Source organism: Lepisosteus oculatus, chromosome 2 (assembly GCF_040954835.1).
Source record: "Lepisosteus oculatus isolate fLepOcu1 chromosome 2, fLepOcu1.hap2, whole genome shotgun sequence".
Taxonomy (NCBI): Eukaryota; Metazoa; Chordata; class Actinopteri; order Semionotiformes; family Lepisosteidae; genus Lepisosteus; species Lepisosteus oculatus.
In genome coordinates this window covers 28,674,214-28,686,377 of record NC_090697.1, presented here as the reverse complement: position 1 = coordinate 28,686,377, position 12,164 = coordinate 28,674,214, and positions in this window count along the sequence as shown.

The window sequence follows — 12,164 nt, the reverse complement described above, 5'->3', positions numbered from 1 at the left end:
GATCAGCCTTGGTTAACAAGGGTGTGATTTAGGTACTGAGAAGAAAGTACACCTCAAAGGACAATTCATTCCCAAAAGGATGATTTACTACACATCAGCGACTCAAGCCAGGTTCTGCCCCTCCGCTCCTACTCTCCAGTCTGTACACTCTGAATTGCAGGCACGCTTCTCTGCATTAAATATGAAAAATCTGGTTTGCTATGTATCCAGGGTAACTGGATGCAGGTTCTGAAAGAAAGAACAAATCACGCAGTGTCATGCCTTGTATGTCAGTGTCTGTACGAAGGACATGAAGAGGTCATCTTGAACAGAGACAATTTCTTGTTTCCCACTCAAGATAAACTCTAAAATAGCAGCACAGCAGTGGCCCCGTGCTTTCAGATAAGTGAGATCCCAGCTCTGCCTTGGTATCTGTACTTTTTTCTGCACAACAATTTTTTATCAAAAAGAAAAGGCCACGCACAGGTAGAACATTTTTGTCCATTCTGGGGCGTGAATACCACAAAGTTCAATCATTCCCCGTTACGGTACATCTAAACAGAATGCTGTTCATGGAAATAATAAGCAGTTTTATGGCAGCTTCATTAGAGGACTGCAAAATGGACATTTGGTTTGAGTACAAGTTTATATTTGTCATTATTTTTGTTTTCCTCAGGAAGGCCATTAGTTTTTTTTATTTCAAATACAGGGTGCTGACATTGCATAGCTCCTGGACAGTGGTATAAGAACAGAAATCCAAATGACTGCTCGTACTATAATGTGTAGAAAACTCAGTTGCTTACAAAGCCATTTTTAAGGGAGTCATGAAGGGTTATGCAAGGTAATACAGCACAAAATTAAGGAAAGGAGCTCCTGACAGAGTATGGAAGTTTTCCTTTTAATAAGAGAAGGAAAAAGAAGGAATTCACAGGCTAAGTGAACAGACAAATTAAAACAAAAAAGGGTTCAGAACATTTGGGTTTGCAGCCAAATAAAGACCAGTGTTTGGGTGTTGCATTCATTGGCAGAATATATTAAAAAGGCCACTGAAGAAAATTTGGATTACCCTTGCTGTACATGACTGTGTGCATGTGTAGGTGTCTGTATGAAAAGTGCACGTTTTCGAAGCTGATGACAGCCGGTGCTCTGGGAATAACTTTGCAGAATGATAATTCTCATTTCTGCATTTACATAACAATGGCGCACCACTCACCCCTCCTGTTTACAAGGAAAGCAATTGAAAAGACACGGCCCAGACTACAGTAGCTCCCACTACATGACACGTCACATTACAGAAACAGGAGAAAATGGAACTAGCCACGCAGAAAGACTTGTCCTTCTGGGATCTCTGTTCCCGATTCTCTCCCCATAGGCTGGTTACAGCACAGACAGGGTGACCTGTTAACTGGTTAAAGACTGAAGTAAAGAACTAATACCACCGGTGAAAGGAAAGCGGGGAAGGCTGCTTATTTAGTATTTTGAAAATACTGTACCAAAATCTATTACCAGATCTATTACTAAACCAAATCTATTACATGTTGCAATGTTATTATTATTATTATTATTATTATTATTATTATTATTATTATTATGACTGTTGTTGTGAAACCAAGGACTCAGAGAGAGAGAAATGCAGGGATTTTTACCATTTTATTGCTTAGTTATTTGCCCATTTGGTTGGCGAAAAATCTTCTTTACTCAGTTTCTTCTTTTAGTGGTTTGGTCTTTTTAATACCTTTTAAAGTCCAAACCCTCAGAACCACGTCCCCCGGCGTGACGTCTGTCTAAGTCACACAGGTTTAGGTCTTTCAGCCTGTCCTCATTCTGAAGCACACTCCTTTAAGTCCTGGAATAAATCTTTTTGCTGTTCCCCTGAACTCTTAATCTTCCTCATATATCTTCTGAAGACTAAACATAATCACAATTTCTCAAGCAATGTCCAAGCAGGAGGCACATCACACAGACTGCTTTGTGTTCCAGTAAAGCCACACCCACTGGGTTCTACAGTTGCTCCTCAGCGTTGATCTGAAGTCTTAATATCTACAATAGCTCCCAATGAAGCAGTTTAACTTGAATGTTTTTTTTTACAGGGAGATCAATGAATAATTAATTAATATTTAATTTGTAATTTAAAAGCAGTATCAAAGACACATTAAGTAATAGTCAATAGGCTATTAATAGGTATTTGATTTAAAGCAAATAAAAAGGAGAATTAAACGTCATCAAGATAACTATTGCAAGGCAACATATACAGTATCTGTCTATGTGTTCATATCTTAAAAAAGTTTCCTCAACAGCACTGACTTCTGGAAAGATTTAAAGGTAGATTTTAAGGACCTTATTCTGGTTGTGCTGAAAACCAGGTTTAAGGGCAAAGCACAGATGAACATAGGATTTGTGTATGGGTTTGTGGAAATGCTGCCCATGGAAACTATGCATATATCCATCTTATCCATTTATACATTTTCTAACCTCTGTATCCAGTACAGGGTTGTGTGGCAGCCACAGACTATCCTGGCAAGTAACAGGCCAGGGTACACCCTGGATGGGATGCCAGTCCATCACATGGCAGACAGACACAGACACACACACTCACACCAGGGCCAGTTTTCCCAGAGGTTAATTTAGCCACCATAATGTAATTGGACTGTAGAAGGAAACCATAGCACCTGCAGGAAACCCATGCGACCACAGGGGTCCAGAGGGAACCCAGGGCCCCAGCGCTGCAAGGCAGCAATGCTAACGACTGTGCCACTGTGACTCCCACATTTTCTAGGTGTTCATTTGTAGTTGCTTTTCAGAATGTCAGAGCATTCATGTTTCACTTGGAGGGTATGTGGTAATAAAGTTAAAATACATTCTAATTTAATGTGCTTTGATTTCAGGCTTTTAGGCCACAAAATGTGTTATTTTGGAAAGGGTAAGTACTGTATAGTTAAAAGTATGGAATAGAAATTGAGGGATGTTATGTTAAAATTGTTCAATGTGCCCCATTTAGAATATTGGTCACCACATTGCAAACAATATACTTCAAAATGAAGGAACTGAACCTTTATATTCTTGAACAGAGAACCATATGGGAGGACCTGGTATTCAACATCCTCAAACGCACTGATAAATCCAATGGACATGTTTGGAATGAACAGTGAAACAACAACCAGATGAAACTTCTGGAAACTACTACTGTATATAGACATTTTTCAACATTGAGAACAAGAGGAACTTCTCAACTCCCCGGTAGGAGTATGGAACAAAGTACTCAGCCATGTTGTTGAAGCCGATGCCCTGTTTTATTTTCAAGAAACATCCTGGACTCAATTAGCTACAGTACTAACTACAACTACTAACTAACGGCCTTCTAAATGGCCTCCTCTTTGTTGCTACCTTTCTTATGTTCCTACTGTATGTACAGTATACATTTCCTGAATAATCAAATTTTAGAGAATCGTTTTTCTGGTTTAGTTAATGAAAAACGTTCACTACCTGCAACTTCGCTGTTAGGGGTGGAATGCTTGGTTTATTGTAGTTTTTATTTACAGTCTGATACAGCTCCAGATTCTTGAATACTGGTCGCATTGTAGGAGGTCAGTACATCCAGCAGATTTTGTTTATTATTAATTTTTCGTTCTAACAGTAGTATTTTTATAGAAGGTAAATGTTTTTTGCGAGGCCATTTGATACACTGACAAACCTTCTTGCTAATTAATTTACACAATCTATCACAATGAATTATACTGTATATTCAAAAGAAAAAAGAACACTTTGATACCAATTTAATATTTAAAAAACAGAGTCTTTGGTTCTGTCAACTCCAGCAGGTTAGGAACCGCAGAAGTTGAGAGAACCGCAGTCAAATGACAAGATAAAGTGGACAATGAATGGTATCTGTGCTACTGTATTTTTTTAGTGATAAAGCAGGAGAAATTGGGTTCTTCAAAGTATAACTGAGAAATCACACTAGAAAATTACTTAAGGACTCTGATAAAAAAGTCTCCTGAGACAGATTTTATTCTAATAACATTACTAAAACCTACTTATAACTAATACCTAATCTTCCGTGTAACATTACTTACATTTTATTAAGAGCTCAATTTGATATTTTACATTAATCATTTGACAGTGTGAACGGTAGACTACATATTGTAGAGTCCAAGAGGGATTAACGTCAGTCTGCATCAGAGGGAAGGTTTTGCTGTGAAGTGTGGGAATCTATTCCAGGGAATGTCACAGCGTCAGGAGACAAAGCCTTATCCAAACACACAGTGTGCAGCTCAACTGTCCTATTAAACTTAGAGTGGAATCAACAGAAAATGAAAAGAGTAACAGAGACTAAATGAGATTCAGAAGGCAGACTGTTATGTGACAGTTTTATATACAGTAGTTGAAGAACCTTCTTACAGACTGCAGGAGAGAGGCCTAAGCAATATAATGCTGACTAAAATTAAACTTTACTAAACTTAACTCCTACTCCTGCCACCAGCTGTATTTGACAAACCCATTGCTTATAAAAAGCACACAAGAAGTGTTAATTTCCCATTTCCTAGAAATAGAAAAAAAATGATTTTGCTCTCAGAGTGTCAAGCTTAAAGCATTTTGGAAAGATCCCAGTCCCTCTGTCCTCATGTGTCCGGGTAATTTCTCCAAAACAGTATCTTTTCCAGACTCCATGTGTTGAGAGCTATCCTATTCCAGTTTCCAGCCACCTGGTTCTGCTTACTGTCCTTCATTTGGAATAACTGATGACATGTTTATTCCCTTTATGTCAAACCTTGCTGACAGAGCACCCCTTTTCCATTTCTTACTGAGACTGAAAAGACTAGGTTCCTTTAGTCTGTGCCCCAGTCATTCTCCAGAACAAGACTTACTGGTAAAGTCAAGGCCAGAACTATAAATTCCAGATCTGGTTTAAAAAGGCTTAAGCACAACATTCAAGTTATGCTAGTGTGCCCGAGATCCCTTTTCAATATTTAAATGCTTTTATAAACTGCCTAGATGCTGATGATAGTAATGAAACTACTATACCACCTATATTGTCATTTATTACAGCTCACATATTGTTTCTGTCCTTCCATTGTTTATTTTTGTCTAACATTTACCAAAACTGAACAGAGAGCATTGTTTATTTTCTATAACTTTTTTATTTGATGTGTACTTTACAAATCTGGTCATGCTGTACTGTCCTACTTGCATCCCAGGTGTCGGAAGTTACCCCTAGCTTTGAATCATTACGCAATATTCTCTTGGTACCATTTATTCAGTACATCCATTTCCCGAGTCATAGTCTATTTCAGCAAGCAACAGTTACAAGGCAGGATACACCTTGGATGGGACGCCAGTCTACTCATGGCACCATGATCTATTTTATTTACAAATGCAAAGGAGAACTCCAGCTCCAGCACACAGCCCCAAACCTGGGTGTGTCTTTTGTTATTATACAGTATATCACAATTATTACTCTCTATATTCTGTGCTGAAGTTGGGTTTTATTGCAACTGCAAGGAGTGAAGCTGCCAAAGAGGTAGTCTTGAGATAATTCAAACAGTCTCCTATTACCCTGTTGCAGCCCGATCTTGTCAGGTCTTAGAAGGCTACTCCTGGTATATGCTTGGATGAGTGACCTCTTAGAAAAATGTATGGACCAATTAAGGACCAGCAGGTGGTGCTCCTCACACCTGGACCAAAAATCTCCAATCCAATGGTCCACTATGGTGTCACAGTAGACTTTGTTGTATATTTCTTAACCCTGGTATCCTGGCTGAAGTCCAGTCTGGCCTCCCTAAAACTAACCTTCTTAATTAAATTGCTAAAGTTATCATGTATTTTCTTAATTAGAGTTTCTAGAGCCCAACGTCTGTCTTGTGACCAAGGCAGTAAATGAAGTGGGACCCCTTCTACATATATCGTAATCACTTGATATGAATGATGCCGTATAAATTCAAAGAAAACGAATTATTATTATTATTATTATTATTATTATTATTATTATTATTATTATTATTATTATTATTACTTTGTCAAAGGCCTTTTGAGACCCGGGACAAAAATGTAAAAGACCTGGGACACTGCACTTTAGTTTTACGGGTTGGAAATCACAACTTATAAATGCTCAACAAACAAGATATTTAAACTGAAACATGAATTAATTGTTTATATATGAATATATGACAACTGTTAATACACTTTCAATTAATCATTGAGAGACTAAGCTCTTAAAAAGTTAACGAAACTCTAGTAAAGGCATGTTTAGATATTACGTGTTACAAATAATTTATAAATGGAATGTGTAAAAAAGATTAGTTAAGATTAGAGCATAATTAGCCTCTGTAAATTATGAATTACTCCCATTAAGGCTGTAACTATATGGATATGATTCTAATATGTGCATAATCACGGATTACAGTATTTTGCATTACATGTATACTGTAGCAAGATAACTACAGTATGTGGATTTCTGGATCATAGTCTGTCTGTTTTGTTAAATGCTGGCATAAATGTCCATGTTTCCAGTATTGTACTTACAGAATGTCCTCAGTATTAAACGAAATTGAAATTTTTAATGACACTGGGGTAAAAGCTTCCAGATTGGGTCTTCAGCTTTCTATTACTTGTGTAATAATCTGAATAGTATCTTGAGTGGCAGACGTACTTGCAACATCTTCATTAGTAAGGATTTCAACACAGTAGCTATTCAAAGTATCTGCTGTTTTCTAGTCAGGATATATTTAGTCTCTCTCCCTTCGCATGTTGGTTTGCATTTAGTCATGCAATTAAGCTCCTGATCACAGTAGGTCGTAACTCCTTCGTGAAACATGGACATGAAACATTTTGGGCTCGTTTTTGTGGCATGTGAGCTGCGTATCACCAAAAAGACAATGTACAGTGCAGACCTGTGCCGGACGTATTGGGTTTGCACTGTACAGCTGGAGACTTGATTGAAAAGCTCAACCATAACTTGCAGCAGACATTTTCAACCTCGTTGCTGGAGTGACTGCTAGTTTTCATTCCACCAGGGAGCTCAGTTATTTTATTGAGCCATCAATTTAACCCAATACATTTTCCTGGGCTTTTTAAATTGCTTTTCAGTTTTTGAGATTTGCTGGAAATTTCAAGGTACTTGCAAAATGCAATAAGCAACTAGACATAACCAGTTTTGCAGGGGATTAAAAGCAAATAAAATGGCATAATTAAATCATTTGATTAAACATTTTGAGCTGAGCATCTAAAAGCTTGGCTGGAACAAAAGCCAAGAGACACAGGCATACATCAGGACCAGCCTGTGAAGCTCTGGCCTGGAATAATGATCGGATATTTTCAGAATGATTATCCACATTGATGGATTAAAAATATAATCTGTCATATTTATTATGAAAATTGATTTAGGACTCTACCACATCACTGGCGTGAGGAAGCCAGAACAACTACTGAATTCAAGGGAATGACAGCTTCATTTTTTTAGTGTGTATTCAGGTTCTGTGGACAGTTTACTGAGGCATTATGCCCAAAGCTAGCTTCACGTTTCCAGCAATACAAAGTGTTTTAAAGCACTGATTCCTGTTTGCCATTGAAAGCCACTAGAAGCTGTACAACAGATATCATGCTCATTTATGTTGGACTGAGAATTATTGGGAAGAATGAATGACCTAAACATTTCATTGTCCTTGGATAAAGCACTCTGAGTGTCTTAGACGCAAACCCAAGATACAATTAGGAATTGAATGGCATACCTCCAATACAACAATAACATTTGCAGTCTTTTGATTTGAGGGTATGCCTGAGTTTCTTAGCAAATGTTCATTGTGTATGCGATTGATTGTACAGTACATCATGTTTCCTTGTCTCGGACTCACTTCTGCTGCATAGCGGAAAACCAGTGGAGAATACATTTCAGAAGCTTTTTGTCTCTTTTGGTTCTACAGGGCAATGATTGAAGAAGCAGGTCGATCTGATGTGGGTGCAGATTCATTCCTGAGTCCTTACGCCATTGAAGCATATGTCAGCAGAACAACAAATAACAGCATAATATCCAGCTATTTCACAGGCAATAGTAAGGCCCATTCAGAAAGCTATGCATTGACTTTCCAAAATGAATCAAAAGAATAACCCTTCTGTGTCTCCAGTAACATTGATGAAGTAATATGTTGTTTAAGGTTACAATAAAAAGTCAGAAATAATTAAACAGCACCCATTATATTGAAAATCCTACCATGATCTTACAGCTTGCCATTTTGCAGTAAATTTACAATTGTTTATCCAAATTCCCTTTATTCTCTTCTGGTCTGAAACCGAAGATTCTTTATGTCCTATTAACATGGGGGAGCTGGGGACTGTGCATGTGCCCCATTGAGCATGCTCAGTGCCACACTCACATTTTGAGTCTGTGGCAGAAATGACAAGGTTACAGCGCTCATTCTGTCAGTAGGACCATTATCAGTAACCCATATCTGACTGTGTCTGACCAGACATCTGTGTCTGGCAACATCACAGAAATATCCTAGACACAGTGGGTTGACTCAGGTGGTGTTAGAGGTTAAGGATCAAAGGTTATCCTTAACTTATCCAGATAAGTTAATGCAATAGGCACCTATGGGTTTAAGAGAATCTTAACTGTCCTGCAATGAATTCTGTGGCATTCTTTTTTATTTTTTTCAGAAAGGAACAGAATCCTAGTGGCAAGGCAGAGATGAAAAAAATCTGATTTTATGTTCATTTGCACATACGGAAACAGTCACCTTTTTTTTGCAGTGTGTCTTATTCATTCTCTGCAGAAATAGATTGAAGGCCTGCCTTGGTGTGTTCCACCCTGCACTGTTAAGATGCACAGATGGCCTCTTATTTTTATTTCTATTAATTAATGAGATACTGAACAAAGGCTGCTTGTTCTTATTTCCCTTGAGTTTTAAAAACACCACATCTCTGAGCCATTCTGAATTTGAGATATTACAGTATACAGTACATTCCTCCCCCAACATTCGAGCAAATATTTTCCATACTATAGTTTAACCGACACAAAACAAAACTCCAGAGCATCTCTCCGGAGATGATGTTCAAACTTGTCAGAGAGCGCACTGTCTCTACCCATTAGTCTACTGATCCCAAATTTAGACAAAACTAAAAAAAAATACAGGCAGTACCTACTGTTCTACCCTTGAGCTAAGTACTTAACTCAAATTGCTCCAGTGAATGCTCAGTGGAGCAATATAAATGGGTCTCTGGACTGTCATTGTACATGAGAATTTGCAATGGACCTAAGATAAACTCAGCATCGAGCAAGAATTCACCAGCAAAATGAACCTTCAACACCTGTCTTTTACACTACTGAATTCCCAGTGCTTCTGAAACTAGTACACCTGTATCACTGCTCTCTGTCAGCCAGGTGAGTTTTTTATCCAATGGCAGACAGCAGGGGCAAGTAAGTTCTGTGTCTGTGGATGGCAGAAGCTCTTAGTATAGCTCTCAGTTAATGTTACACTTTTTTGGGGGAAAATATGAGCAGCCATGGCATATAGGTCAGATGGCTCTGCTTTAGTGCCAGTTGGTCTAATCTTGCCTGCTGGAACTTGGCCAACATGGACTTTATTTTTCTCTAATCCTGTTGCTGGGGCCTTTTTCTGTATTTACAACTGCTGACAGAGGAACTGCTGAACTAGAAGGGCAAGGAGGCACTGAGCCTGGAAAGGCAGTTTCTTTTTAATTTAGTTTCACGCTCTGCTCTTTCTGCAGAGCTCACAAGAAGTGAAAAAACTCATGCTGTGACACAAGGGGCGAGTCGAATGTATCAGACTTGCAGTCAAAGTGAAAGTCAAAGTCACACATTAATCTGTCCTTTCCTGGGAGTAGATTCAGATCCCCATAAAATTGCTTCACAGTCCCCATCAACATTTAGCAGCAATTTGATCTAAGGATCTTATGAAGCTATTTCCTGGAAGAACCAAGGGTATCGGTTTCAACAACGACTGGGCAGTATAAAAGAAGTACCACCTTGTCCGGATTGGAGGATCTCAACCAGCTATTTCTTGAGAGCAACCAGGTTATTGGCTGCAGCAACATGGCTGGATAGCTTGTTCCACACTCCTACTCTCCTTTGTATAAAGAAGAGCTTCCTGTTTAGTTTTAAAATGCAGAATATCAAGGTTCAGTGTTAATTGTAAATATAGGAAGAGTGAGAAGAAATATGTCACTTTTTATGTACTATTGAAACTTGTGTTTCAGAAAAAAAGATGGATATTGTTCTGTTCTGGTTTCCGTACCAGGCAAGTCCAGGACCTGGATGCGCCTGGCACCGTTAAGGTTTTAGTTTCTGTTCCTGTGCCTGTCCCCCACTGGTCCCGACCGGGTTCTGGTTTTTATTGTTTGTCTGGATGGATCGCCTGGCTTTGGACTTTCACGCCGTTTTGGATTTCCCTTTTGACTCATCTCTGGACTGTTTGCCTCGGCCACACCTCCCCCGACCACCAGCACTCCATGGATACGCCCCCTGTCTTCATTTCTGACTCCCACATGCCTTTTTTCCCCGTGTTTCCTCACTCAACCCCGGATTCTGTCGTCTGCATAGGGTCCGGAAAGAACGCCTCCCTGACAGGTATGAGTCAAAAGTACAGAATATCTGCTTTTACTTCTGGACTTTTGTCCATACATGTTATATCATGTTAGAACAAAAACATTTTTGTATTCAAGCTCCTCAATTTCAGGTGTGCTTAATACCGGGACAAATTAACTTAAAATAAGGATCATTTGCAGTCTTTCTCCGCACTTTTGCCTGTACGTGTCTTTGATACATTTTTATGATTATCTTTCAGTTTCAGTTCCTGAACTGCTGTGACTCTTCTTTGTACTTCTTTACAAGTTCTGTTTTGGCCTTTAGGTTTTTAGTCCTGATAAAAGGTTTGCAATATGCAGTGCAGCCCTTGTAATTCCCCTGTGCAAGTCTTCTGCACACAGTTAACTGAGATACTTACACCTCTGCACTCAGGAGACTGTCTGTCATCTCTTGGGTTGTTATATTAGTGTTTTTCCTCACAGCTCTAATGATTTTTCTGTCATCAGCTGCTGTCGTCTTACTTGGCAACCCGGTCTTTTCCAATGACTTATTCCTTGAGTAGTTTCTTTCATTTTCAAGACATTCCACTGTGCTGGTTTAGCAATGCCCAGTCTCTTTGCAATGGTTACAATGGGAATTTTCACTGCTCTCATCTTCACAATTGCTTGCTTTGCCATCATAGGCAACTCTGTAGTTTTCATCTTTGGTTTATGTCTTCTAACTCAAGAGGCAGACCCAAAAAGCAAACTCTACAGGCTGGAACCAAGGCTGTATATTCACAGCTCTTTTATGTTTCCACCATTAATGCTACATGGAACTGCTGAGAAATTAGACTCACCTGTTAGCCATTTGTCTCAGTTCTTGTAATATAATAATATATTTTTCTTATTACAGCAACCCCTTCTGCAAAATGGAACACATAATCTGCAGAATATTATTAAATAAACACAGACTCTTACGTACCTCTACAAGTCCAATGATCCATTTATCCATGTCCTTACCAATTTTTCCAATTTAGGGCCACAGCGGAGCCACAGCTTATCCCAGCAAGCAGCAGGCACAAGGCACAATACACTGTGGACGGAACACCAGTCTATCACAGGACAGGCACACACAAACACAACACAGACATGTACACACTATCACCTAAGGTCAGCCTACCAGTATGTTTTTGGACATTGGGAGGAAACCACAGCGCTCAAAGGAGACCCACATGAACACAGTGAGAACTTACAAACTTTACACAAATAGCACCTCAGCTGAATTGAACCCAGGGCCCCAGCACTGCAAGTCAACAATGCTAACCACTACTGCCCACTTGAATAAGTAATCATCTATATTTTATTGCGAGCAAGAAGAATTCATTAAATATCTATATTTTCATTTGTTTAGCAATGTACGTTCTAAAGAACATTAAAGGCATGCAAGTTTTTGAACATCCAAAATAGAATAAAACAGGCACATCCTACATCCAGTACAGTCAGTTCCCAGTCTCTGTCTTTCACAGAGCTTGGGGAACAGTGAAGTCCCAGCCGAGAGTGACAGTGAGGTCCATCTTTGGAAGAAGGACACCATCACTGGTTTTTGCTATTTTATTCTGTCTGTTTCTCCTGCTTCTTCGGCGTAATTGATATTTGCAGATAATGCA